Source organism: Dendrobates tinctorius, unplaced genomic scaffold (assembly GCF_039654945.1).
Source record: "Dendrobates tinctorius isolate UK_male_01 unplaced genomic scaffold, ASM3965494v1 ptg000099l, whole genome shotgun sequence".
Lineage (NCBI taxonomy): Eukaryota > Metazoa > Chordata > Amphibia > Anura > Dendrobatidae > Dendrobates > Dendrobates tinctorius.
Genome location: NW_027361767.1, coordinates 9316824 through 9338828, shown reverse-complemented (window position 1 = coordinate 9338828; position 22005 = coordinate 9316824). Strand labels below are relative to the sequence as shown.

Sequence of the window (22005 nt, the reverse complement as noted above, 5' to 3'; positions counted from 1 at the left end):
GAAACTGAGGGGTGATCTCATAACCATGTATAAGTATATAAGGGGACAATACAAATATCTCTCCGAGGATCTGTTTATACCAAGGAAGGTGACGGTCACAAGGGGGCATTCTCTGCATCTGGAGGAGAGAAGGTTTTTCCACCAACATAGAAAAGGATTCTTTACTGGTAGGGCAGGGAGAATCTGGAATTCCTTGTCTGAGGAGGTGGGGATGGCGAACTCAGTCAAGGGGTTCAAGAGAGGCCCGGATGTCTTCCTGGAGCGTAACAATATTGTATCTTGCAGTTATTAGGTTCTTTAGAAGGACGTAGATCTGGGGATTTCTTCTGACGGAATATAGGCTGAACTGGACGGACAAATGTCTTTTTTCGTCCTTGCTAACTACAGCTCTGGCAAAAATTAAGAGACCACTGCAAAATCTTCAGTTTGTCTTAATTTTCTCTTTATAGGTATATTTTTGAGTAAAATGTAAATTGCTCTTATATTCTATAAACTACTGACAACATGTCTTCGAATTTCCAAGCACTAAATTTTGTACTTATTTTCAGAAAATGAAAAATGGTCAAAATAGCAAAAAAAATGCAGTGCTTGCAGACCTCAAATAATGCTACGAAAACAAGTTCATAATTATTTAGAAACAACAATACTAATGTTTTATCTCAGGAAGAGTTCAGAAATCAATATTTTGTGGAATAACCATGATTTTTAATCACAGCTTTCATGTGTCTTGGCATGCTTTCCACCAGTCTTTCACACTGCTTTTGGGTGACATTATGCCACTCCTGGTACAAAAATTTAAGCAGTTCTTGTTTAATGGCTTGTGACTATCCATCTTCCTCACATTCAAGAGGTTTTCAATGGGGTTCAGGTTTGGAGATTGGGCTGGCCATGACAGCGATTTGAGCTAGTGTTCCTTCATCCACACATTGGTTTACCTAGCCGTGTGGCATGGTGCATTGTTCTGCTGGAAAAGCCAGTCCTCAGAGTTGGGGAACGTTTCCTGAGCAGAAGGAATCAACTATTTTTCCAGGATAACCTTGTATGTGGCTTGATTCACATGTCCTTCGCAAAGATTAACCTGCCCAATTCAAGCCTGGAAATTATGATTTTTGTGGAACTAGAGCAAGTCCAAAAAGGGGCAACAAAATTTAGTAACGGGATGGAAGAATTACGGTACCCAGCGAGATTATCAATGTAGAGAGCCCGGATAGCTCAGTCGGTAGAGCATCAGACTTTTAATCTGAGGGTCCAGGGTTCAAGTCCCTGTTTGGGCGTAAGCTTTTAATAAATGGTAATGTTATGTAAAATAGGTGAGGTCATCATGGGGGTGCAATGTGGGTGTAACTTGTATGCTGATAAAAGGTCGTGTGGAAGATCTGTGTGGAACTAGAGCGAGTACAAAGAAGGGCAACAACTACAATACCCAGAGAGATTAGCAAAAAAGTATTATTTTGTCTAGAAACTGAGGGGTGATCTCATAACCATGTATAAGTATATAAGGGGACAATACAAATATCTCTCCGAGGATCTGTTTATACCAAGGAAGGTGACGGTCACAAGGGGGCATTCTCTGCATCTGGAGGAGAGAAGGTTTTTCCACCAACATAGAAAAGGATTCTTTACTGGTAGGGCAGGGAGAATCTGGAATTCCTTGTCTGAGGAGGTGGGGATGGCGAACTCAGTCAAGGGGTTCAAGAGAGGCCCGGATGTCTTCCTGGAGCGTAACAATATTGTATCTTGCAGTTATTAGGTTCTTTAGAAGGACGTAGATCTGGGGATTTCTTCTGACGGAATATAGGCTGAACTGGACGGACAAATGTCTTTTTTCGTCCTTGCTAACTACAGCTCTGGCAAAAATTAAGAGACCACTGCAAAATCTTCAGTTTGTCTTAATTTTCTCTTTATAGGTATATTTTTGAGTAAAATGTAAATTGCTCTTATATTCTATAAACTACTGACAACATGTCTTCGAATTTCCAAGCACTAAATTTTGTACTTATTTTCAGAAAATGAAAAATGGTCAAAATAGCAAAAAAAATGCAGTGCTTGCAGACCTCAAATAATGCTACGAAAACAAGTTCATAATTATTTAGAAACAACAATACTAATGTTTTATCTCAGGAAGAGTTCAGAAATCAATATTTTGTGGAATAACCATGATTTTTAATCACAGCTTTCATGTGTCTTGGCATGCTTTCCACCAGTCTTTCACACTGCTTTTGGGTGACATTATGCCACTCCTGGTACAAAAATTTAAGCAGTTCTTGTTTGATGGCTTGTGACTATCCATCTTCCTCACATTCAAGAGGTTTTCAATGGGGTTCAGGTTTGGAGATTGGGCTGGCCATGACAGCGATTTGAGCTAGTGTTCCTTCATCCACACATTGGTTTACCTAGCCGTGTGGCATGGTGCATTGTTCTGCTGGAAAAGCCAGTCCTCAGAGTTGGGGAACGTTTCCTGAGCAGAAGGAATCAACTATTTTTCCAGGATAACCTTGTATGTGGCTTGATTCACATGTCCTTCGCAAAGATTAACCTGCCCAATTCAAGCCTGGAAATTATGATTTTTGTGGAACTAGAGCAAGTCCAAAAAGGGGCAACAAAATTTAGTAACGGGATGGAAGAATTACGGTACCCAGCGAGATTATCAATGTAGAGAGCCCGGATAGCTCAGTCGGTAGAGCATCAGACTTTTAATCTGTGGGTCCAGGGTTCAAGTCCCTGTTTGGGCGTAAGCTTTTAATAAATGGTAATGTTATGTAAAATAGGTGAGGTCATCATGGGGGTGCAATGTGGGTGTAACTTGTATGATGCTAAAAGGTCGTGTGGAAGATCTGTGTGGAACTAGAGCGAGTACAAAGAAGGGCAACAACTACAATACCCAGAGAGATTAGCAAAAAAGTATTATTTTGTCTAGAAACTGAGGGGTGATCTCATAACCATGTATAAGTATATAAGGGGACAATACAAATATCTCTCCGAGGATCTGTTTATACCAAGGAAGGTGACGGTCACAAGGGGGCATTCTCTGCATCTGGAGGAGAGAAGGTTTTTCCACCAACATAGAAAAGGATTCTTTACTGGTAGGGCAGGGAGAATCTGGAATTCCTTGTCTGAGGAGGTGGGGATGGCGAACTCAGTCAAGGGGTTCAAGAGAGGCCCGGATGTCTTCCTGGAGCGTAACAATATTGTATCTTGCAGTTATTAGGTTCTTTAGAAGGACGTAGATCTGGGGATTTCTTCTGACGGAATATAGGCTGAACTGGACGGACAAATGTCTTTTTTCGTCCTTGCTAACTACAGCTCTGGCAAAAATTAAGAGACCACTGCAAAATCTTCAGTTTGTCTTAATTTTCTCTTTATAGGTATATTTTTGAGTAAAATGTAAATTGCTCTTATATTCTATAAACTACTGACAACATGTCTTCGAATTTCCAAGCACTAAATTTTGTACTTATTTTCAGAAAATGAAAAATGGTCAAAATAGCAAAAAAAATGCAGTGCTTGCAGACCTCAAATAATGCTACGAAAACAAGTTCATAATTATTTAGAAACAACAATACTAATGTTTTATCTCAGGAAGAGTTCAGAAATCAATATTTTGTGGAATAACCATGATTTTTAATCACAGCTTTCATGTGTCTTGGCATGCTTTCCACCAGTCTTTCACACTGCTTTTGGGTGACATTATGCCACTCCTGGTACAAAAATTTAAGCAGTTCTTGTTTGATGGCTTGTGACTATCCATCTTCCTCACATTCAAGAGGTTTTCAATGGGGTTCAGGTTTGGAGATTGGGCTGGCCATGACAGCGATTTGAGCTAGTGTTCCTTCATCCACACATTGGTTTACCTAGCCGTGTGGCATGGTGCATTGTTCTGCTGGAAAAGCCAGTCCTCAGAGTTGGGGAACGTTTCCTGAGCAGAAGGAATCAACTATTTTTCCAGGATAACCTTGTATGTGGCTTGATTCACATGTCCTTCGCAAAGATTAACCTGCCCAATTCAAGCCTGGAAATTATGATTTTTGTGGAACTAGAGCAAGTCCAAAAAGGGGCAACAAAATTTAGTAACGGGATGGAAGAATTACGGTACCCAGCGAGATTATCAATGAGGTCATCATGGGGGTGCAATGTGGGTGTAACTTGTATGATGCTAAAAGGTCGTGTGGAAGATCTGTGTGGAACTAGAGCGAGTACAAAGAAGGGCAACAACTACAATACCCAGAGAGATTAGCAAAAAAGTATTATTTTGTCTAGAAACTGAGGGGTGATCTCATAACCATGTATAAGTATATAAGGGGACAATACAAATATCTCTCCGAGGATCTGTTTATACCAAGGAAGGTGACGGTCACAAGGGGGCATTCTCTGCATCTGGAGGAGAGAAGGTTTTTCCACCAACATAGAAAAGGATTCTTTACTGGTAGGGCAGGGAGAATCTGGAATTCCTTGTCTGAGGAGGTGGGGATGGCGAACTCAGTCAAGGGGTTCAAGAGAGGCCCGGATGTCTTCCTGGAGCGTAACAATATTGTATCTTGCAGTTATTAGGTTCTTTAGAAGGACGTAGATCTGGGGATTTCTTCTGACGGAATATAGGCTGAACTGGACGGACAAATGTCTTTTTTCGTCCTTGCTAACTACAGCTCTGGCAAAAATTAAGAGACCACTGCAAAATCTTCAGTTTGTCTTAATTTTCTCTTTATAGGTATATTTTTGAGTAAAATGTAAATTGCTCTTATATTCTATAAACTACTGACAACATGTCTTCGAATTTCCAAGCACTAAATTTTGTACTTATTTTCAGAAAATGAAAAATGGTCAAAATAGCAAAAAAAATGCAGTGCTTGCAGACCTCAAATAATGCTACGAAAACAAGTTCATAATTATTTAGAAACAACAATACTAATGTTTTATCTCAGGAAGAGTTCAGAAATCAATATTTTGTGGAATAACCATGATTTTTAATCACAGCTTTCATGTGTCTTGGCATGCTTTCCACCAGTCTTTCACACTGCTTTTGGGTGACATTATGCCACTCCTGGTACAAAAATTTAAGCAGTTCTTGTTTGATGGCTTGTGACTATCCATCTTCCTCACATTCAAGAGGTTTTCAATGGGGTTCAGGTTTGGAGATTGGGCTGGCCATGACAGCGATTTGAGCTAGTGTTCCTTCATCCACACATTGGTTTACCTAGCCGTGTGGCATGGTGCATTGTTCTGCTGGAAAAGCCAGTCCTCAGAGTTGGGGAACGTTTCCTGAGCAGAAGGAATCAACTATTTTTCCAGGATAACCTTGTATGTGGCTTGATTCACATGTCCTTCGCAAAGATTAACCTGCCCAATTCAAGCCTGGAAATTATGATTTTTGTGGAACTAGAGCAAGTCCAAAAAGGGGCAACAAAATTTAGTAACGGGATGGAAGAATTACGGTACCCAGCGAGAATATCAATGTAGAGAGCCCGGATAGCTCAGTCGGTAGAGCATCAGACTTTTAATCTGAGGGTCCAGGGTTCAAGTCCCTGTTTGGGCGTAAGCTTTTAATAAATGGTAATGTTATGTAAAATAGGTGAGGTCATCATGGGGGTGCAATGTGGGTGTAACTTGTATGCTGATAAAAGGTCGTGTGGAAGATCTGTGTGGAACTAGAGCGAGTACAAAGAAGGGCAACAACTACAATACCCAGAGAGATTAGCAAAAAAGTATTATTTTGTCTAGAAACTGAGGGGTGATCTCATAACCATGTATAAGTATATAAGGGGACAATACAAATATCTCTCCGAGGATCTGTTTATACCAAGGAAGGTGACGGTCACAAGGGGGCATTCTCTGCATCTGGAGGAGAGAAGGTTTTTCCACCAACATAGAAAAGGATTCTTTACTGGTAGGGCAGGGAGAATCTGGAATTCCTTGTCTGAGGAGGTGGGGATGGCGAACTCAGTCAAGGGGTTCAAGAGAGGCCCGGATGTCTTCCTGGAGCGTAACAATATTGTATCTTGCAGTTATTAGGTTCTTTAGAAGGACGTAGATCTGGGGATTTCTTCTGACGGAATATAGGCTGAACTGGACGGACAAATGTCTTTTTTCGTCCTTGCTAACTACAGCTCTGGCAAAAATTAAGAGACCACTGCAAAATCTTCAGTTTGTCTTAATTTTCTCTTTATAGGTATATTTTTGAGTAAAATGTAAATTGCTCTTATATTCTATAAACTACTGACAACATGTCTTCGAATTTCCAAGCACTAAATTTTGTACTTATTTTCAGAAAATGAAAAATGGTCAAAATAGCAAAAAAAATGCAGTGCTTGCAGACCTCAAATAATGCTACGAAAACAAGTTCATAATTATTTAGAAACAACAATACTAATGTTTTATCTCAGGAAGAGTTCAGAAATCAATATTTTGTGGAATAACCATGATTTTTAATCACAGCTTTCATGTGTCTTGGCATGCTTTCCACCAGTCTTTCACACTGCTTTTGGGTGACATTATGCCACTCCTGGTACAAAAATTTAAGCAGTTCTTGTTTGATGGCTTGTGACTATCCATCTTCCTCACATTCAAGAGGTTTTCAATGGGGTTCAGGTTTGGAGATTGGGCTGGCCATGACAGCGATTTGAGCTAGTGTTCCTTCATCCACACATTGGTTTACCTAGCCGTGTGGCATGGTGCATTGTTCTGCTGGAAAAGCCAGTCCTCAGAGTTGGGGAACGTTTCCTGAGCAGAAGGAGTCAACTATTTTTCCAGGATAACCTTGTATGTGGCTTGATTCACATGTCCTTCGCAAAGATTAACCTGCCCAATTCAAGCCTGGAAATTATGATTTTTGTGGAACTAGAGCAAGTCCAAAAAGGGGCAACAAAATTTAGTAACGGGATGGAAGAATTACGGTACCCAGCGAGATTATCAATGTAGAGAGCCCGGATAGCTCAGTCGGTAGAGCATCAGACTTTTAATCTGAGGGTCCAGGGTTCAAGTCCCTGTTTGGGCGTAAGCTTTTAATAAATGGTAATGTTATGTAAAATAGGTGAGGTCATCATGGGGGTGCAATGTGGGTGTAACTTGGATGCTGATAAAAGGTCGTGTGGAAGATCTGTGTGGAACTAGAGCGAGTACAAAGAAGGGCAACAACTACAATACCCAGAGAGATTAGCAAAAAAGTATTATTTTGTCTAGAAACTGAGGGGTGATCTCATAACCATGTATAAGTATATAAGGGGACAATACAAATATCTCTCCGAGGATCTGTTTATACCAAGGAAGGTGACGGTCACAAGGGGGCATTCTCTGCATCTGGAGGAGAGAAGGTTTTTCCACCAACATAGAAAAGGATTCTTTACTGGTAGGGCAGGGAGAATCTGGAATTCCTTGTCTGAGGAGGTGGGGATGGCGAACTCAGTCAAGGGGTTCAAGAGAGGCCCGGATGTCTTCCTGGAGCGTAACAATATTGTATCTTGCAGTTATTAGGTTCTTTAGAAGGACGTAGATCTGGGGATTTCTTCTGACGGAATATAGGCTGAACTGGACGGACAAATGTCTTTTTTCGTCCTTGCTAACTACAGCTCTGGCAAAAATTAAGAGACCACTGCAAAATCTTCAGTTTGTCTTAATTTTCTCTTTATAGGTATATTTTTGAGTAAAATGTAAATTGCTCTTATATTCTATAAACTACTGACAACATGTCTTCGAATTTCCAAGCACTAAATTTTGTACTTATTTTCAGAAAATGAAAAATGGTCAAAATAGCAAAAAAAATGCAGTGCTTGCAGACCTCAAATAATGCTACGAAAACAAGTTCATAATTATTTAGAAACAACAATACTAATGTTTTATCTCAGGAAGAGTTCAGAAATCAATATTTTGTGGAATAACCATGATTTTTAATCACAGCTTTCATGTGTCTTGGCATGCTTTCCACCAGTCTTTCACACTGCTTTTGGGTGACATTATGCCACTCCTGGTACAAAAATTTAAGCAGTTCTTGTTTGATGGCTTGTGACTATCCATCTTCCTCACATTCAAGAGGTTTTCAATGGGGTTCAGGTTTGGAGATTGGGCTGGCCATGACAGCGATTTGAGCTAGTGTTCCTTCATCCACACATTGGTTTACCTAGCCGTGTGGCATGGTGCATTGTTCTGCTGGAAAAGCCAGTCCTCAGAGTTGGGGAACGTTTCCTGAGCAGAAGGAGTCAACTATTTTTCCAGGATAACCTTGTATGTGGCTTGATTCACATGTCCTTCGCAAAGATTAACCTGCCCAATTCAAGCCTGGAAATTATGATTTTTGTGGAACTAGAGCAAGTCCAAAAAGGGGCAACAAAATTTAGTAACGGGATGGAAGAATTACGGTACCCAGCGAGATTATCAATGTAGAGAGCCCGGATAGCTCAGTCGGTAGAGCATCAGACTTTTAATCTGAGGGTCCAGGGTTCAACAATACTAATGTTTTATCTCAGGAAGAGTTCAGAAATCAATATTTTGTGGAATAACCATGATTTTTAATCACAGCTTTCATGTGTCTTGGCATGCTTTCCACCAGTCTTTCACACTGCTTTTGGGTGACATTATGCCACTCCTGGTACAAAAATTTAAGCAGTTCTTGTTTGATGGCTTGTGACTATCCATCTTCCTCACATTCAAGAGGTTTTCAATGGGGTTCAGGTTTGGAGATTGGGCTGGCCATGACAGCGATTTGAGCTAGTGTTCCTTCATCCACACATTGGTTTACCTAGCCGTGTGGCATGGTGCATTGTTCTGCTGGAAAAGCCAGTCCTCAGAGTTGGGGAACGTTTCCTGAGCAGAAGGAGTCAACTATTTTTCCAGGATAACCTTGTATGTGGCTTGATTCACATGTCCTTCGCAAAGATTAACCTGCCCAATTCAAGCCTGGAAATTATGATTTTTGTGGAACTAGAGCAAGTCCAAAAAGGGGCAACAAAATTTAGTAACGGGATGGAAGAATTACGGTACCCAGCGAGATTATCAATGTAGAGAGCCCGGATGTCGGTAGAGCATCAGACTTTTAATCTGAGGGTCCAGGGTTCAAGTCCCTGTTTGGGCGTAAGCTTTTAATAAATGGTAATGTTATGTAAAATAGGTGAGGTCATCATGGGGGTGCAATGTGGGTGTAACTTGTATGCTGATAAAAGGTCGTGTGGAAGATCTGTGTGGAACTAGAGCGAGTACAAAGAAGGGCAACAACTACAATACCCAGAGAGATTAGCAAAAAAGTATTATTTTGTCTAGAAACTGAGGGGTGATCTCATAACCATGTATAAGTATATAAGGGGACAATACAAATATCTCTCCGAGGATCTGTTTATACCAAGGAAGGTGACGGTCACAAGGGGGCATTCTCTGCATCTGGAGGAGAGAAGGTTTTTCCACCAACATAGAAAAGGATTCTTTACTGGTAGGGCAGGGAGAATCTGGAATTCCTTGTCTGAGGAGGTGGGGATGGCGAACTCAGTCAAGGGGTTCAAGAGAGGCCCGGATGTCTTCCTGGAGCGTAACAATATTGTATCTTGCAGTTATTAGGTTCTTTAGAAGGACGTAGATCTGGGGATTTCTTCTGACGGAATATAGGCTGAACTGGACGGACAAATGTCTTTTTTCGTCCTTGCTAACTACAGCTCTGGCAAAAATTAAGAGACCACTGCAAAATCTTCAGTTTGTCTTAATTTTCTCTTTATAGGTATATTTTTGAGTAAAATGTAAATTGCTCTTATATTCTATAAACTACTGACAACATGTCTTCGAATTTCCAAGCACTAAATTTTGTACTTATTTTCAGAAAATGAAAAATGGTCAAAATAGCAAAAAAAATGCAGTGCTTGCAGACCTCAAATAATGCTACGAAAACAAGTTCATAATTATTTAGAAACAACAATACTAATGTTTTATCTCAGGAAGAGTTCAGAAATCAATATTTTGTGGAATAACCATGATTTTTAATCACAGCTTTCATGTGTCTTGGCATGCTTTCCACCAGTCTTTCACACTGCTTTTGGGTGACATTATGCCACTCCTGGTACAAAAATTTAAGCAGTTCTTGTTTGATGGCTTGTGACTATCCATCTTCCTCACATTCAAGAGGTTTTCAATGGGGTTCAGGTTTGGAGATTGGGCTGGCCATGACAGCGATTTGAGCTAGTGTTCCTTCATCCACACATTGGTTTACCTAGCCGTGTGGCATGGTGCATTGTTCTGCTGGAAAAGCCAGTCCTCAGAGTTGGGGAACGTTTCCTGAGCAGAAGGAGTCAACTATTTTTCCAGGATAACCTTGTATGTGGCTTGATTCACATGTCCTTCGCAAAGATTAACCTGCCCAATTCAAGCCTGGAAATTATGATTTTTGTGGAACTAGAGCAAGTCCAAAAAGGGGCAACAAAATTTAGTAACGGGATGGAAGAATTACGGTACCCAGCGAGATTATCAATGTAGAGAGCCCGGATGTCGGTAGAGCATCAGACTTTTAATCTGAGGGTCCAGGGTTCAAGTCCCTGTTTGGGCGTAAGCTTTTAATAAATGGTAATGTTATGTAAAATAGGTGAGGTCATCATGGGGGTGCAATGTGGGTGTAACTTGTATGCTGATAAAAGGTCGTGTGGAAGATCTGTGTGGAACTAGAGCGAGTACAAAGAAGGGCAACAACTACAATACCCAGAGAGATTAGCAAAAAAGTATTATTTTGTCTAGAAACTGAGGGGTGATCTCATAACCATGTATAAGTATATAAGGGGACAATACAAATATCTCTCCGAGGATCTGTTTATACCAAGGAAGGTGACGGTCACAAGGGGGCATTCTCTGCATCTGGAGGAGAGAAGGTTTTTCCACCAACATAGAAAAGGATTCTTTACTGGTAGGGCAGGGAGAATCTGGAATTCCTTGTCTGAGGAGGTGGGGATGGCGAACTCAGTCAAGGGGTTCAAGAGAGGCCCGGATGTCTTCCTGGAGCGTAACAATATTGTATCTTGCAGTTATTAGGTTCTTTAGAAGGACGTAGATCTGGGGATTTCTTCTGACGGAATATAGGCTGAACTGGACGGACAAATGTCTTTTTTCGTCCTTGCTAACTACAGCTCTGGCAAAAATTAAGAGACCACTGCAAAATCTTCAGTTTGTCTTAATTTTCTCTTTATAGGTATATTTTTGAGTAAAATGTAAATTGCTCTTATATTCTATAAACTACTGACAACATGTCTTCGAATTTCCAAGCACTAAATTTTGTACTTATTTTCAGAAAATGAAAAATGGTCAAAATAGCAAAAAAAATGCAGTGCTTGCAGACCTCAAATAATGCTACGAAAACAAGTTCATAATTATTTAGAAACAACAATACTAATGTTTTATCTCAGGAAGAGTTCAGAAATCAATATTTTGTGGAATAACCATGATTTTTAATCACAGCTTTCATGTGTCTTGGCATGCTTTCCACCAGTCTTTCACACTGCTTTTGGGTGACATTATGCCACTCCTGGTACAAAAATTTAAGCAGTTCTTGTTTGATGGCTTGTGACTATCCATCTTCCTCACATTCAAGAGGTTTTCAATGGGGTTCAGGTTTGGAGATTGGGCTGGCCATGACAGCGATTTGAGCTAGTGTTCCTTCATCCACACATTGGTTTACCTAGCCGTGTGGCATGGTGCATTGTTCTGCTGGAAAAGCCAGTCCTCAGAGTTGGGGAACGTTTCCTGAGCAGAAGGAGTCAACTATTTTTCCAGGATAACCTTGTATGTGGCTTGATTCACATGTCCTTCGCAAAGATTAACCTGCCCAATTCAAGCCTGGAAATTATGATTTTTGTGGAACTAGAGCAAGTCCAAAAAGGGGCAACAAAATTTAGTAACGGGATGGAAGAATTACGGTACCCAGCGAGATTATCAATGTAGAGAGCCCGGATAGCTCAGTCGGTAGAGCATCAGACTTTTAATCTGAGGGTCCAGGGTTCAAGTCCCTGTTTGGGCGTAAGCTTTTAATAAATGGTAATGTTATGTAAAATAGGTGAGGTCATCATGGGGGTGCAATGTGGGTGTAACTTGGATGCTGATAAAAGGTCGTGTGGAAGATCTGTGTGGAACTAGAGCGAGTACAAAGAAGGGCAACAACTACAATACCCAGAGAGATTAGCAAAAAAGTATTATTTTGTCTAGAAACTGAGGGGTGATCTCATAACCATGTATAAGTATATAAGGGGACAATACAAATATCTCTCCGAGGATCTGTTTATACCAAGGAAGGTGACGGTCACAAGGGGGCATTCTCTGCATCTGGAGGAGAGAAGGTTTTTCCACCAACATAGAAAAGGATTCTTTACTGGTAGGGCAGGGAGAATCTGGAATTCCTTGTCTGAGGAGGTGGGGATGGCGAACTCAGTCAAGGGGTTCAAGAGAGGCCCGGATGTCTTCCTGGAGCGTAACAATATTGTATCTTGCAGTTATTAGGTTCTTTAGAAGGACGTAGATCTGGGGATTTCTTCTGACGGAATATAGGCTGAACTGGACGGACAAATGTCTTTTTTCGTCCTTGCTAACTACAGCTCTGGCAAAAATTAAGAGACCACTGCAAAATCTTCAGTTTGTCTTAATTTTCTCTTTATAGGTATATTTTTGAGTAAAATGTAAATTGCTCTTATATTCTATAAACTACTGACAACATGTCTTCGAATTTCCAAGCACTAAATTTTGTACTTATTTTCAGAAAATGAAAAATGGTCAAAATAGCAAAAAAAATGCAGTGCTTGCAGACCTCAAATAATGCTACGAAAACAAGTTCATAATTATTTAGAAACAACAATACTAATGTTTTATCTCAGGAAGAGTTCAGAAATCAATATTTTGTGGAATAACCATGATTTTTAATCACAGCTTTCATGTGTCTTGGCATGCTTTCCACCAGTCTTTCACACTGCTTTTGGGTGACATTATGCCACTCCTGGTACAAAAATTTAAGCAGTTCTTGTTTGATGGCTTGTGACTATCCATCTTCCTCACATTCAAGAGGTTTTCAATGGGGTTCAGGTTTGGAGATTGGGCTGGCCATGACAGCGATTTGAGCTAGTGTTCCTTCATCCACACATTGGTTTACCTAGCCGTGTGGCATGGTGCATTGTTCTGCTGGAAAAGCCAGTCCTCAGAGTTGGGGAACGTTTCCTGAGCAGAAGGAATCAACTATTTTTCCAGGATAACCTTGTATGTGGCTTGATTCACATGTCCTTCGCAAAGATTAACCTGCCCAATTCAAGCCTGGAAATTATGATTTTTGTGGAACTAGAGCAAGTCCAAAAAGGGGCAACAAAATTTAGTAACGGGATGGAAGAATTACGGTACCCAGCGAGATTATCAATGTAGAGAGCCCGGATAGCTCAGTCGGTAGAGCATCAGACTTTTAATCTGTGGGTCCAGGGTTGTAAAAATAGGTGAGGTCATCATGGGGGTGCAATGTGGGTGTAACTTGTATGCTGATAAAAGGTCGTGTGGAAGATCTGTGTGGAACTAGAGCGAGTACAAAGAAGGGCAACAACTACAATACCCAGAGAGATTAGCAAAAAAGTATTATTTTGTCTAGAAACTGAGGGGTGATCTCATAACCATGTATAAGTATATAAGGGGACAATACAAATATCTCTCCGAGGATCTGTTTATACCAAGGAAGGTGACGGTCACAAGGGGGCATTCTCTGCATCTGGAGGAGAGAAGGTTTTTCCACCAACATAGAAAAGGATTCTTTACTGGTAGGGCAGGGAGAATCTGGAATTCCTTGTCTGAGGAGGTGGGGATGGCGAACTCAGTCAAGGGGTTCAAGAGAGGCCCGGATGTCTTCCTGGAGCGTAACAATATTGTATCTTGCAGTTATTAGGTTCTTTAGAAGGACGTAGATCTGGGGATTTCTTCTGACGGAATATAGGCTGAACTGGACGGACAAATGTCTTTTTTCGTCCTTGCTAACTACAGCTCTGGCAAAAATTAAGAGACCACTGCAAAATCTTCAGTTTGTCTTAATTTTCTCTTTATAGGTATATTTTTGAGTAAAATGTAAATTGCTCTTATATTCTATAAACTACTGACAACATGTCTTCGAATTTCCAAGCACTAAATTTTGTACTTATTTTCAGAAAATGAAAAATGGTCAAAATAGCAAAAAAAATGCAGTGCTTGCAGACCTCAAATAATGCTACGAAAACAAGTTCATAATTATTTAGAAACAACAATACTAATGTTTTATCTCAGGAAGAGTTCAGAAATCAATATTTTGTGGAATAACCATGATTTTTAATCACAGCTTTCATGTGTCTTGGCATGCTTTCCACCAGTCTTTCACACTGCTTTTGGGTGACATTATGCCACTCCTGGTACAAAAATTTAAGCAGTTCTTGTTTGATGGCTTGTGACTATCCATCTTCCTCACATTCAAGAGGTTTTCAATGGGGTTCAGGTTTGGAGATTGGGCTGGCCATGACAGCGATTTGAGCTAGTGTTCCTTCATCCACACATTGGTTTACCTAGCCGTGTGGCATGGTGCATTGTTCTGCTGGAAAAGCCAGTCCTCAGAGTTGGGGAACGTTTCCTGAGCAGAAGGAATCAACTATTTTTCCAGGATAACCTTGTATGTGGCTTGATTCACATGTCCTTCGCAAAGATTAACCTGCCCAATTCAAGCCTGGAAATTATGATTTTTGTGGAACTAGAGCAAGTCCAAAAAGGGGCAACAAAATTTAGTAACGGGATGGAAGAATTACGGTACCCAGCGAGAATATCAATGTAGAGAGCCCGGATAGCTCAGTCGGTAGAGCATCAGACTTTTAATCTGAGGGTCCAGGGTTCAAGTCCCTGTTTGGGCGTAAGCTTTTAATAAATGGTAATGTTATGTAAAATAGGTGAGGTCATCATGGGGGTGCAATGTGGGTGTAACTTGTATGCTGATAAAAGGTCGTGTGGAAGATCTGTGTGGAACTAGAGCGAGTACAAAGAAGGGCAACAACTACAATACCCAGAGAGATTAGCAAAAAAGTTTTATTTTGTCTAGAAACTGAGGGGTGATCTCATAACCATGTATAAGTATATAAGGGGACAATACAAATATCTCTCCGAGGATCTGTTTATACCAAGGAAGGTGACGGTCACAAGGGGGCATTCTCTGCATCTGGAGGAGAGAAGGTTTTTCCACCAACATAGAAAAGGATTCTTTACTGGTAGGGCAGGGAGAATCTGGAATTCCTTGTCTGAGGAGGTGGGGATGGCGAACTCAGTCAAGGGGTTCAAGAGAGGCCCGGATGTCTTCCTGGAGCGTAACAATATTGTATCTTGCAGTTATTAGGTTCTTTAGAAGGACGTAGATCTGGGGATTTCTTCTGACGGAATATAGGCTGAACTGGACGGACAAATGTCTTTTTTCATCCTTGCTAACTACAGCTCTGGCAAAAATTAAGAGACCACTGCAAAATCTTCAGTTTGTCTTAATTTTCTCTTTATAGGTATATTTTTGAGTAAAATGTAAATTGCTCTTATATTCTATAAACTACTGACAACATGTCTTCGAATTTCCAAGCACTAAATTTTGTACTTATTTTCAGAAAATGAAAAATGGTCAAAATAGCAAAAAAAATGCAGTGCTTGCAGACCTCAAATAATGCTACGAAAACAAGTTCATAATTATTTAGAAACAACAATACTAATGTTTTATCTCAGGAAGAGTTCAGAAATCAATATTTTGTGGAATAACCATGATTTTTAATCACAGCTTTCATGTGTCTTGGCATGCTTTCCACCAGTCTTTCACACTGCTTTTGGGTGACATTATGCCACTCCTGGTACAAAAATTTAAGCAGTTCTTGTTTGATGGCTTGTGACTATCCATCTTCCTCACATTCAAGAGGTTTTCAATGGGGTTCAGGTTTGGAGATTGGGCTGGCCATGACAGCGATTTGAGCTAGTGTTCCTTCATCCACACATTGGTTTACCTAGCCGTGTGGCATGGTGCATTGTTCTGCTGGAAAAGCCAGTCCTCAGAGTTGGGGAACGTTTCCTGAGCAGAAGGAATCAACTATTTTTCCAGGATAACCTTGTATGTGGCTTGATTCACATGTCCTTCGCAAAGATTAACCTGCCCAATTCAAGCCTGGAAATTATGATTTTTGTGGAACTAGAGCAAGTCCAAAAAGGGGCAACAAAATTTAGTAACGGGATGGAAGAATTACGGTACCCAGCGAGATTATCAATGTAGAGAGCCCGGATAGCTCAGTCGGTAGAGCATCAGACTTTTAATGTTATGTAAAATAGGTGAGGTCATCATGGGGGTGCAATGTGGGTGTAACTTGGATGCTGATAAAAGGTCGTGTGGAAGATCTGTGTGGAACTAGAGCGAGTACAAAGAAGGGCAACAACTACAATACCCAGAGAGATTAGCAAAAAAGTATTATTTTGTCTAGAAACTGAGGGGTGATCTCATAACCATGTATAAGTATATAAGGGGACAATACAAATATCTCTCCGAGGATCTGTTTATACCAAGGAAGGTGACGGTCACAAGGGGGCATTCTCTGCATCTGGAGGAGAGAAGGTTTTTCCACCAACATAGAAAAGGATTCTTTACTGGTAGGGCAGGGAGAATCTGGAATTCCTTGTCTGAGGAGGTGGGGATGGCGAACTCAGTCAAGGGGTTCAAGAGAGGCCCGGATGTCTTCCTGGAGCGTAACAATATTGTATCTTGCAGTTATTAGGTTCTTTAGAAGGACGTAGATCTGGGGATTTCTTCTGACGGAATATAGGCTGAACTGGACGGACAAATGTCTTTTTTCGTCCTTGCTAACTACAGCTCTGGCAAAAATTAAGAGACCACTGCAAAATCTTCAGTTTGTCTTAATTTTCTCTTTATAGGTATATTTTTGAGTAAAATGTAAATTGCTCTTATATTCTATAAACTACTGACAACATGTCTTCGAATTTCCAAGCACTAAATTTTGTACTTATTTTCAGAAAATGAAAAATGGTCAAAATAGCAAAAAAAATGCAGTGCTTGCAGACCTCAAATAATGCTACGAAAACAAGTTCATAATTATTTAGAAACAACAATACTAATGTTTTATCTCAGGAAGAGTTCAGAAATCAATATTTTGTGGAATAACCATGATTTTTAATCACAGCTTTCATGTGTCTTGGCATGCTTTCCACCAGTCTTTCACACTGCTTTTGGGTGACATTATGCCACTCCTGGTACAAAAATTTAAGCAGTTCTTGTTTGATGGCTTGTGACTATCCATCTTCCTCACATTCAAGAGGTTTTCAATGGGGTTCAGGTTTGGAGATTGGGCTGGCCATGACAGCGATTTGAGCTAGTGTTCCTTCATCCACACATTGGTTTACCTAGCCGTGTGGCATGGTGCATTGTTCTGCTGGAAAAGCCAGTCCTCAGAGTTGGGGAACGTTTCCTGAGCAGAAGGAATCAACTATTTTTCCAGGATAACCTTGTATGTGGCTTGATTCACATGTCCTTCGCAAAGATTAACCTGCCCAATTCAAGCCTGGAAATTATGATTTTTGTGGAACTAGAGCAAGTCTAAAAAGGGGCAACAAAATTTAGTAACGGGATGGAAGAATTACGGTACCCAGCGAGATTATCAATGTAGAGAGCCCGGATAGCTCAGTCGGTAGAGCATCAGACTTTTAATCTGTGGGTCCAGGGTTCAAGTCCCTGTTTGGGCGTAAGCTTTTAATAAATGGTAATGTTATGTAAAATAGGTGAGGTCATCATGGGGGTGCAATGTGGGTGTAACTTGTATGCTGATAAAAGGTCGTGTGGAAGATCTGTGTGGAACTAGAGCGAGTACAAAGAAGGGCAACAACTACAATACCCAGAGAGATTAGCAAAAAAGTATTATTTTGTCTAGAAACTGAGGGGTGATCTCATAACCATGTATAAGTATATAAGGGGACAATACAAATATCTCTCCGAGGATCTGTTTATACCAAGGAAGGTGACGGTCACAAGGGGGCATTCTCTGCATCTGGAGGAGAGAAGGTTTTTCCACCAACATAGAAAAGGATTCTTTACTGGTAGGGCAGGGAGAATCTGGAATTCCTTGTCTGAGGAGGTGGGGATGGCGAACTCAGTCAAGGGGTTCAAGAGAGGCCCGGATGTCTTCCTGGAGCGTAACAATATTGTATCTTGCAGTTATTAGGTTCTTTAGAAGGACGTAGATCTGGGGATTTCTTCTGACGGAATATAGGCTGAACTGGACGGACAAATGTCTTTTTTCGTCCTTGCTAACTACAGCTCTGGCAAAAATTAAGAGACCACTGCAAAATCTTCAGTTTGTCTTAATTTTCTCTTTATAGGTATATTTTTGAGTAAAATGTAAATTGCTCTTATATTCTATAAACTACTGACAACATGTCTTCGAATTTCCAAGCACTAAATTTTGTACTTATTTTCAGAAAATGAAAAATGGTCAAAATAGCAAAAAAAATGCAGTGCTTGCAGACCTCAAATAATGCTACGAAAACAAGTTCATAATTATTTAGAAACAACAATACTAATGTTTTATCTCAGGAAGAGTTCAGAAATCAATATTTTGTGGAATAACCATGATTTTTAATCACAGCTTTCATGTGTCTTGGCATGCTTTCCACCAGTCTTTCACACTGCTTTTGGGTGACATTATGCCACTCCTGGTACAAAAATTTAAGCAGTTCTTGTTTGATGGCTTGTGACTATCCATCTTCCTCACATTCAAGAGGTTTTCAATGGGGTTCAGGTTTGGAGATTGGGCTGGCCATGACAGCGATTTGAGCTAGTGTTCCTTCATCCACACATTGGTTTACCTAGCCGTGTGGCATGGTGCATTGTTCTGCTGGAAAAGCCAGTCCTCAGAGTTGGGGAACGTTTCCTGAGCAGAAGGAATCAACTATTTTTCCAGGATAACCTTGTATGTGGCTTGATTCACATGTCCTTCGCAAAGATTAACCTGCCCAATTCAAGCCTGGAAATTATGATTTTTGTGGAACTAGAGCAAGTCCAAAAAGGGGCAACAAAATTTAGTAACGGGATGGAAGAATTACGGTACCCAGCGAGATTATCAATGTAGAGAGCCCGGATAGCTCAGTCGGTAGAGCATCAGACTTTTAATCTGAGGGTCCAGGGTTCAAGTCCCTGTTTGGGCGTAAGCTTTTAATAAATGGTAATGTTATGTAAAATAGGTGAGGTCATCATGGGGGTGCAATGTGGGTGTAACTTGTATGCTGATAAAAGGTCGTGTGGAAGATCTGTGTGGAACTAGAGCGAGTACAAAGAAGGGCAACAACTACAATACCCAGAGAGATTAGCAAAAAAGTATTATTTTGTCTAGAAACTGAGGGGTGATCTCATAACCATGTATAAGTATATAAGGGGACAATACAAATATCTCTCCGAGGATCTGTTTATACCAAGGAAGGTGACGGTCACAAGGGGGCATTCTCTGCATCTGGAGGAGAGAAGGTTTTTCCACCAACATAGAAAAGGATTCTTTACTGGTAGGGCAGGGAGAATCTGGAATTCCTTGTCTGAGGAGGTGGGGATGGCGAACTCAGTCAAGGGGTTCAAGAGAGGCCCGGATGTCTTCCTGGAGCGTAACAATATTGTATCTTGCAGTTATTAGGTTCTTTAGAAGGACGTAGATCTGGGGATTTCTTCTGACGGAATATAGGCTGAACTGGACGGACAAATGTCTTTTTTCGTCCTTGCTAACTACAGCTCTGGCAAAAATTAAGAGACCACTGCAAAATCTTCAGTTTGTCTTAATTTTCTCTTTATAGGTATATTTTTGAGTAAAATGTAAATTGCTCTTATATTCTATAAACTACTGACAACATGTCTTCGAATTTCCAAGCACTAAATTTTGTACTTATTTTCAGAAAATGAAAAATGGTCAAAATAGCAAAAAAAATGCAGTGCTTGCAGACCTCAAATAATGCTACGAAAACAAGTTCATAATTATTTAGAAACAACAATACTAATGTTTTATCTCAGGAAGAGTTCAGAAATCAATATTTTGTGGAATAACCATGATTTTTAATCACAGCTTTCATGTGTCTTGGCATGCTTTCCACCAGTCTTTCACACTGCTTTTGGGTGACATTATGCCACTCCTGGTACAAAAATTTAAGCAGTTCTTGTTTGATGGCTTGTGACTATCCATCTTCCTCACATTCAAGAGGTTTTCAATGGGGTTCAGGTTTGGAGATTGGGCTGGCCATGACAGCGATTTGAGCTAGTGTTCCTTCATCCACACATTGGTTTACCTAGCCGTGTGGCATGGTGCATTGTTCTGCTGGAAAAGCCAGTCCTCAGAGTTGGGGAACGTTTCCTGAGCAGAAGGAATCAACTATTTTTCCAGGATAACCTTGTATGTGGCTTGATTCACATGTCCTTCGCAAAGATTAACCTGCCCAATTCAAGCCTGGAAATTATGATTTTTGTGGAACTAGAGCAAGTCCAAAAAGGGGCAACAAAATTTAGTAACGGGATGGAAGAATTACGGTACCCAGCGAGATTATCAATGTAGAGAGCCCGGATAGCTCAGTCGGTAGAGCATCAGACTTTTAATCTGAGGGTCCAGGGTTCAAGTTTGGGCGTAAGCTTTTAATAAATGGTAATGTTATGTAAAATAGGTGAGGTCATCATGGGGGTGCAATGTGGGTGTAACTTGTATGCTGATAAAAGGTCGTGTGGAAGATCTGTGTGGAACTAGAGCGAGTACAAAGAAGGGCAACAACTACAATACCCAGAGAGATTAGCAAAAAAGTATTATTTTGTCTAGAAACTGAGGGGTGATCTCATAACCATGTATAAGTATATAAGGGGACAATACAAATATCTCTCCGAGGATCTGTTTATACCAAGGAAGGTGACGGTCACAAGGGGGCATTCTCTGCATCTGGAGGAGAGAAGGTTTTTCCACCAACATAGAAAAGGATTCTTTACTGGTAGGGCAGGGAGAATCTGGAATTCCTTGTCTGAGGAGGTGGGGATGGCGAACTCAGTCAAGGGGTTCAAGAGAGGCCCGGATGTCTTCCTGGAGCGTAACAATATTGTATCTTGCAGTTATTAGGTTCTTTAGAAGGACGTAGATCTGGGGATTTCTTCTGACGGAATATAGGCTGAACTGGACGGACAAATGTCTTTTTTCGTCCTTGCTAACTACAGCTCTGGCAAAAATTAAGAGACCACTGCAAAATCTTCAGTTTGTCTTAATTTTCTCTTTATAGGTATATTTTTGAGTAAAATGTAAATTGCTCTTATATTCTATAAACTACTGACAACATGTCTTCGAATTTCCAAGCACTAAATTTTGTACTTATTTTCAGAAAATGAAAAATGGTCAAAATAGCAAAAAAAATGCAGTGCTTGCAGACCTCAAATAATGCTACGAAAACAAGTTCATAATTATTTAGAAACAACAATACTAATGTTTTATCTCAGGAAGAGTTCAGAAATCAATATTTTGTGGAATAACCATGATTTTTAATCACAGCTTTCATGTGTCTTGGCATGCTTTCCACCAGTCTTTCACACTGCTTTTGGGTGACATTATGCCACTCCTGGTACAAAAATTTAAGCAGTTCTTCTTTGTTTGATGGCTTGTGACTATCCATCTTCCTCACATTCAAGAGGTTTTCAATGGGGTTCAGGTTTGGAGATTGGGTTGGCCATGACAGCGATTTGAGCTAGTGTTCCTTCATCCACACGTTGGTTTACCTAGGTGTGGCATGGTGCATTGTTCTGCTGGAAAAGCCAGTCCTCAGAGTTGGGGAACGTTGCCTGAGCAGAAGGAATCAACTATTTTTCCAGGATAACCTTGTATGTGGCTTGATTCACATGTCCTTCGCAAAGATTAACCTGCCCAATTCAAGCCTGGAAATTATGATTTTTGTGGAACTAGAGCAAGTCCAAAAAGGGGCAACAAAATTTAGTAACGGGATGGAACAATCACGGTACCCAGCGATATTATCAGTCGGTAGAGCATCAGA

The 22005-nt window shown here is 40.5% G+C and overlaps 8 non-coding genes across 8 annotated transcripts; all 8 read left to right on the top strand.

Moving 5' to 3' along the window:
- The first annotated feature begins 1201 nt into the window (after positions 1 to 1201).
- TRNAK-UUU (transfer RNA lysine (anticodon UUU)) lies at positions 1202 to 1274 on the top strand. Its single transcript has one exon. It is a non-coding gene; the product is annotated as a tRNA-Lys (tRNA).
- A 1385-nt stretch (positions 1275 to 2659) lies between these two features.
- Positions 2660 to 2732, top strand: TRNAK-UUU (transfer RNA lysine (anticodon UUU)). The gene has a single exon. It is a non-coding gene; the product is annotated as a tRNA-Lys (tRNA).
- A 2725-nt stretch (positions 2733 to 5457) lies between these two features.
- On the top strand, positions 5458 to 5530 carry TRNAK-UUU (transfer RNA lysine (anticodon UUU)). The gene has a single exon. It is a non-coding gene; the product is annotated as a tRNA-Lys (tRNA).
- A 1385-nt stretch (positions 5531 to 6915) lies between these two features.
- TRNAK-UUU (transfer RNA lysine (anticodon UUU)) lies at positions 6916 to 6988 on the top strand. The gene has a single exon. It is a non-coding gene; the product is annotated as a tRNA-Lys (tRNA).
- Positions 6989 to 11895: 4907 nt separating this feature from the next.
- TRNAK-UUU (transfer RNA lysine (anticodon UUU)) lies at positions 11896 to 11968 on the top strand. The gene has a single exon. It is a non-coding gene; the product is annotated as a tRNA-Lys (tRNA).
- Positions 11969 to 14767: 2799 nt separating this feature from the next.
- Positions 14768 to 14840, top strand: TRNAK-UUU (transfer RNA lysine (anticodon UUU)). Its single transcript has one exon. It is a non-coding gene; the product is annotated as a tRNA-Lys (tRNA).
- Positions 14841 to 17627: 2787 nt separating this feature from the next.
- Positions 17628 to 17700, top strand: TRNAK-UUU (transfer RNA lysine (anticodon UUU)). The gene has a single exon. It is a non-coding gene; the product is annotated as a tRNA-Lys (tRNA).
- A 1385-nt stretch (positions 17701 to 19085) lies between these two features.
- TRNAK-UUU (transfer RNA lysine (anticodon UUU)) lies at positions 19086 to 19158 on the top strand. Its single transcript has one exon. It is a non-coding gene; the product is annotated as a tRNA-Lys (tRNA).
- Positions 19159 to 22005: the final 2847 nt, after the last annotated feature.